We start from the raw sequence: 7,251 nt of genomic DNA on the forward strand, positions 1-7,251 counted from the left end.
AACAATACCGAGGTCTATATTCACGTGGCCCTTGCCCAGGAGTAACAATACCGAGGCCTATATTCACGTGGCCCTTGCCTAGGGGTAACAATACCATGGCTACCTGCGTGCAAGATGAAGACCTTTATGGTCGTCAGTACACTGCAGGAATTTTTGGCATTAGCGACGTTTAAAAAACGCCACTATAAGCCTTAGAAACGCCGTTAAAGGATACAGTGACGTTTATAATTTGCGTTGAGGATACGGCTGCAGTCTTAGGTATATGATGTTTATTAAACGTCACTAATGACTTTAGCCGGCGCTTTTTAAAACGCCGTAAAATTTCAAACATCTGTTATGTAAAAACCGTTATAGTTAAACACTGACGTCATATGACGACATTTAGTGACGTTTTTGAAGAAACGCCATCTTTTCCGTTACAGTTAGACGCTGACATCATATGACGACATTTAATGACGTTTTTTCAAAAATGCCATCTTTTCTCCTTATTTAAAAAAAAAAATAACGCTGCTATTTATAGAAAGAAAAATTATAAATAAATTTCATTTGAACTCACTAAATCTATAAAATATTGCTTCAAAAAAAAAAAAAAAAAAAAAAAGCAGCAAAGTAAGAATTCAATTGTCAAATTGCACTATTAGCTAAATAAGGTCAAATCTAAAAGTCAAGGATTCTATACAAAAACACATAAACTAAAAATAAACCAAACAAGTTTAATTCCTCTTCCATCCTCTTCCAGATTGCTAAAATTTTACATTTGACAAACAATAGAAGAAAAATTGTAATATTTCCTACCTATTTATATTTAACCACAAACCATACCCCAAAAAATGTTACAAAACCATCAAAATATTGGATAACTCATTCATGGGCCAATGCTTATTTCAAGGAACAAGCTGGCCAATGCTCCTATTAAAAAAAAAACACTGGAATCAGTCATAAAAAAAATAAAGAAACTAACCCAAAAAAAAAAAATAAAGTTAGCAAATTATAATCATTGTCAATAATAAAGTTAGCACATCAATCGCAAGCCAGATTCAAAACTCTCACCTCCATTTGCAAGCACCACATTCAAACTTCACGTTCATCACATAAATACAGATAGTTCAACACACTATCCACATGTTACCTATGTAATGAAACCATTATAATTTCAAAGCAATGACCATAATAGAACCATATCACCAAATCCAATCAAACCAGAAGGCTTCTGAGCCAACGTTTTATGACAGATTTCTATAGAAGAATAAAAAGAAAAATGATGAACACAATAATACATATTCCAGCTCTGCTTCTTCCTCCCAAGATTCAAATTTCAAAGTATGGTCTCAGGCAAAGAAATAATAATCCCAGGTAATCCTATAAGGTGTTACAAAAACATACAGATCCATACAGGTCCATTTGTTACTGCCTCCCAAAAGAGTTTCACCTACATTTGTATATGCTTTCCAAAGCCTATGAAGGCTTCTTAAAACAAAACACACCCAGAAAATGGCCAGATTTGTTGCAAGAGTGCTTGGTTTACACTTATTTAAGTTAAGCATCATTACTTGCTCCATCAATAAGCCTGTTATCCACCCGGCCGATCGTCTTAAATTACCAGAATCAAAAGTCAGATCATACCCCCGAGTAGAAGACTTTTAACAACTAAAAAGTTCCACATGCTTATATCTCCATGTCTAAAGTGAAACATGTTACTCTTTTAAATCCAATTTATTGTATGGTATAATAGGTAGTTAAAATGTGCACATTCGAATGCACATAAAGGAAGTGTTAAGAGAGGGCCTGTGGAGTTTATTCCCCTTTTGCAATTCACTTGATATTCGTGTTACTACTATAAGACATATTGAGAGAGGGCCTACCTCATTTAAGTTATAACTTGACTCTCGAAGTCTCTCACTCCAGAAATTAATGTCCCAGTGGGTCAATTCTTCAGATTCTACAACACCTTGACTTTTAGCAAAATCTTTGAGCTCCTGCATGTCTTTGATAATTGAAAGAATAACTAGGGAAAAACATAATTAATAAAGAGGTTGTTAGGGAAAACTTTCTTTTTTGGTCATGAACAAGTCCATAACTAGAGCATCAACCAGAGAGCATCCACGATATCTATATGATTGATTGCTATAATTAGGTGAGTGAAGAAAGATTAATTGGCCAGCTTACCATAAGGGCTATAGTACTCAACATCAGACTTTCTTACAATTTCCAGAAACACTTGGCTTGAATGTCGGGAAGCAATTTTAATTTGCTCGTGACCTTTGAGATAGCATGACGCTCCCATTACTATTGGACTAGCTTAGGAACAATTCTCACCAAATATGGTCTAAATATTTGTTAATGCCCCTATTATCATGAAGTTGCTTAGTGGATTTGATTGCTTATGTAGCACTTTTTCAATTTAGCATCAGAAGCATGTAGAAATTTGCTCATGAATCAAGAATCAGGACACCTAAATACAGAGTTTGGGATGGAGGTTCAGCTCAAGTCAATAGGCATAACTAGCATTCTCATCAGTAAGTTTTATTTTATGTTCTGGTCCAATAATATAACTTTATGCTCAGAGAGAAAGAGAGAGAGAGAGACTTACTGTTCCAGCAACAGATTTTGAAGATATGAAAGTGTTTGCTTTGAATCTGGACAACCCAAAATCACATACCTGAGCATAATGGCCCTGTTTGGTAGAGCTGTTGGAAAGTGCTTATAGCTTATGCCGAAACAGCTTATAACTTATAACTATGAACATGAGCTGATTTCTGACTTATAAATTAAGCATCTCCTGCCCCACTCAAAGAATAAGCTGATTTCTGACTTATAAAAAGCTATAAGCTGCATTGTTAAGTTAAACCAAACACATCAAAATAACTTAAATTAAGCTGAAAGCTGAAATAAGCAGCTTTTAAGCTGCACCAAACAGGCACAATGTATAAGATAAAGCTTGAGTTTGTTGTTTGACTAGCAACAGGGAAAAGATAATAACATTCATAGATGTACCTTCACCGTGCAATTTTTATCAACCAACAGATTTGGAGATTTAAGATCCCAGTGAACTACCGGAGGGCTAAGACAATGAAGATAGTTAATACCCTTGGCCTGCATCGAGTGCAATATCATAAATTAATAATACAACAGCAAGTGTTAACAATAAAAAAAGGTTCATGACAGTAAAGCCCACTACAAACCACATCCAGAGCCATGCGTAAGCGCCTCATTTGGTCCAAAACTTCACCAGCATCTGCCCTATGGATGAGGCGGTATAGACTACCCCTGTTCCACAAAATCAGGATTTGTGCAAAGTTAGCCTTCCATCACTTGCTTTAGATAGAAGTAGTTCAAATAATAAAATAATTCAGGAAGCAAATTGCTAAATTCACAACAATTTTGACTGCGTCCAGTAACCCTTCTCTCGTTGCAGTACCAACCCATGTGAGAAGGATGGCAGTGGCACAGCCATCAAGACTGCGGGACAATGCATTAGGAACTAAAAAATGTCTTTACCTTGGTAGATATTCTGTCACGATTGACAAATGTGGCCGTTGTGTAACCGCACCCATGAAGAGCACAACATTAGGATGAGCACAACATTAGGATGACGAACACGCTTCATTATCGCAACCTAAAAAAAGTCAACTACAACTTAAGCCACAGATAAACAAGAAAGGCACTGAACACTTGCGTTTTGAAAATAAATGGATTCAATTTATGGCTCAAAAAATATGTTAATACATGAAACCACATGCACAAATCTAGCACTTCAGATGGAAGTTCTAATTCAATCAACACCTATCTAATAACAGAGCAGATACTCTTAATAGTGTCTTGGGAAGCAGAGGAGTGTTCAATCTACTAAATACATACCTCCCTCAAGAATTCCTTCAACTGATCATCACAAAAATCTTGGACTGTTAGAACCTTGACTGCAACATCCTGTAGCATGCAATATATTTTTCTTAAGGAAGAGTGAATACGGTGCAACAATCATGACCAATACCAAATTTGGACAGAATTTCTGTCTGGAGTTTCTCAATAGGACTCAATAATATCCATTACTCACTTTTATTGTACCTGATAAATTACTAAACCATAAACAACAGAGAGTCAATTTGATTTTGTAAGCAACAGTTCCATCACACTATTAATCGCTTTCTCATTGTGCCAATCAGACAAACTCCTAATGTCGATGCCCTTACTGCACACATTCATACTGAATTTCTAGGTGCTTGGGATCCTTACACCTCTCAAGCCAGAGAAGAATATCTCAACATGAAACGTTGTTCTTTCAAGAGGAAAGATGTAGAAATGCATTAAGAGCGCATGTCTAAACGCTTCTACGCCCTCAATAGCATTGATGATGTCAATTTGAACAAAGCCTGGTTACGAAAAATTGGGCACTCACATTTTATCCAATCTGATCCCTGCGCTTGAAGGAATTCCCAAACCAAAAAAAAATCAAATACCATATGAACACCAAATCAATAATCAAATTTTATTCCAATCCAAAAACTCAAATACAAAATAATAATCAAATCTCACTCCAACCAAACACCAAATAAATAAACAATCTCAAAACTAAAACACCAAATACAAAGTCAATAATCAAAAGCTCATTTAAAACTTAAAACTATACACCGATGCTGGAGCATGATTGATTTTTTTTTATTTTATTTATTAGAAGTGATATATTGAGGGATGTAGTATTTTTTTAGAGAGAGGAGAATGAGAAATGTGAATTTTTCTTTTATATGATCCATTCCATATCAATGGGGGTGAATTGAAGCGTGCTCAATTAGAGGCTCTCAAAATGAGAGTGATATGTTGGGAGACGTAATACCACTCTAAAAATTAGTAGGTACTAAAAAGTCATATATATATATATATATATAATTTTGAAAAAAAAAGTCAAAATTTCTTTTAATTTGGTATATATTTTTTCATAAAAAGTCAAAATCATTTTAAAACACTTTATATATTTCCACTTCATAATTTAGTCAAAAAATTACTAAAAAAAATCACTTTCCAAAAGAATCCTGAGTTTGTTTTTTCTCATTATGGGCTATTTTCTCTTTTTTATGTTGGTAGTTGATATTGATTGCTAAGCTGAGAAATTTGTGTTTGTTATTATTTGTACGGTTTGATGAAATCTTCCTCAATTCAAAATAAAAAGTAAGTAAAAAAGAGAGAAACACCTAATATATATTATCCTTGTCATGTAAGTAATGTGGGATGTTATTTTGGTATGATGTTCCAAAGGCTATTTTAAAATCTTTTCTTAACCAATGTGGGATTATAACATATGTACCTACAAAATTAGAAATTTCCTTATTGTCTTTCAAGAAGTGTTTCGTGAAAGCTTGAACTCTCTTGTTATTGTCTGGTGAGCACTGACCAGAAGCCCTTAAATGAGAATGATTATTCCCTTTCCCATATGCATCGCATTCTAATCATTTTTATTCTATTGTACCAAACAGAACCATTTTTATTCTATCATATCAAACAGTCTTAAATCATGTATAAAAAAATATATAGAACAGTCTTAAATCAGTTATAAAAAAATATAAATCATGTATAATCATTTTTATTCTATCATATCAAACAGTCTCAAATAATCATGTATAAAAAAAATATATAGAATTAATTTTATGATTAATTCTTTATTTTCCCAACTTTACCCAATAAATAAAGTCACAGTTATTGAACTAATCAAACCACAAAGAGAAACAATAATATCTAATCTTGAATCTCATGATTCTTATAATATTCTCACTCAGCCAGAAAACAAACAAGAAAAGCCAAAAAGATGAGGACCAGATGAGTCCGGCAAGTTGAAGCCTCAAACAACAAGATGCTGGAAACACACACAAATCAACCACATAAACTCATGCAAAATCAACCAAAGCCCAATCATGGAATTAATAACCAAATTCAATATATATATATATATATACACTTTAATAAAAATCAAGAGAAAGCTATGCAATCAAGTGCATAAAAAGAAAACATAGCGAAATCATACCTTCCCAATAGTAGATGCTGATGCTTGAAGCAGCCCATTTCTCTCCTCTAAGCTCTTCTGCAATCTATACATCTCCTCCTCTATCTTCTTAGCTTTGGCCTCTGCCTAGGAAAAAAACAAAAACAAAAAATACACAAAATTAGAGAAGGTCCCACAAAGAACATCACTTTACAAAGAAGAACAAAAAGGTGAAATGAAATGATTTTATTTCCAAAGTACACACAGATGCAAACAAATATACATAGAAACATATAAACAAATATACAAATTCACATGCCTGTCTTGTTAGGGTTTGGAGAGCAAATGACTGCTCCTGTGAAGTGAGACGGCTTCAAACCTCCTTGAGCTCCACCGCCAGCGACACCACGTTCCGCTGGAAGCTCTGCTTCTTCTCACTCAGATCCTTCAAATCGATATTTCTCGGCTCACAGAACGCTTCGTTCCATGCAATCACCTCATTGTCCATGCGATTGAAGCTTCTCTCCATCGCGATCTTCCACTCCTTCGTACTCGAATCCTTCTTCTATATCTCTTCCTTTACAAGTTCATGTAACAGATCTCTACACTTCATCACCACCTACAAAGAAATCAAACACCGATTAACACTTGTTAATGAAAAACAAAATAAAAACGACTTCCTTTTTCAATTTCGGATCTGCGATTTGTGAGAGAGAGATCAGATCTAAAAAAATGCAAGAGAGATCAGATCAGATCGAGTTCGGATTTTGATCAGATTAGATCGACTTTCTTTTTTGATTTCGGATCTGCGATTTGTGTGTGAGAGAGAGAGATCGAGTTCGATGAACAGCTAGGGTGAGAGAGATCGATATTAATCGCGAGAGAGAATAGCAGCTTATGAGAGAGATTGTGTGTTACTTTTGTAATTGGAATGGGTTAAGTGTCTGTTAAGTTAAACAGACTTGGCTCATTGAGACCATCAACAAGCATCACGCCTTGAAAAACATGTTGACTATTGAGGTATACCACAACATTTTTTAAAACGTCTTGATTCAAGCGCCGTTATAGACCACTTTTCTTGTAGTGGCACCGACTATACATGTGGGTCTCAGGACCAAGTTGATATGATAGCTAATGGGTGTACAACGTACGATCTTATGCAAAATATGAATATGAACATGTATATGAATCTATTTCTGATTTGAAATCTGAATATGCATAAGACTCTGTTTCTGATAAGAATATGTTTCTGATATAAACTTTGATTTCTAACTCTGTGA

At 34.6% G+C, this 7,251-nt stretch overlaps 1 pseudogene across 1 annotated transcript; it reads right to left on the minus strand.

Moving 5' to 3' along the window:
* Nucleotides 1-610: 610 nt before the first annotated feature.
* Nucleotides 611-6,947, minus strand: LOC114284988 (serine/threonine-protein kinase CTR1-like; annotated as a pseudogene). The gene is made up of 8 exons (XR_014346471.1): nt 6,291-6,947; nt 6,014-6,114; nt 3,859-3,927; nt 3,499-3,616; nt 3,183-3,267; nt 2,995-3,093; nt 2,591-2,659; nt 611-909 (listed from the first exon to the last, which is right to left on the minus strand). The product of XR_014346471.1 is annotated as a serine/threonine-protein kinase CTR1-like (transcript).
* Nucleotides 6,948-7,251: the final 304 nt, after the last annotated feature.

This window comes from Camellia sinensis, chromosome 12 (genome assembly GCF_055761805.1).
Source record: "Camellia sinensis isolate YWXY chromosome 12, ASM5576180v1, whole genome shotgun sequence".
In the NCBI taxonomy this organism is placed as follows: domain Eukaryota; kingdom Viridiplantae; phylum Streptophyta; class Magnoliopsida; order Ericales; family Theaceae; genus Camellia; species Camellia sinensis.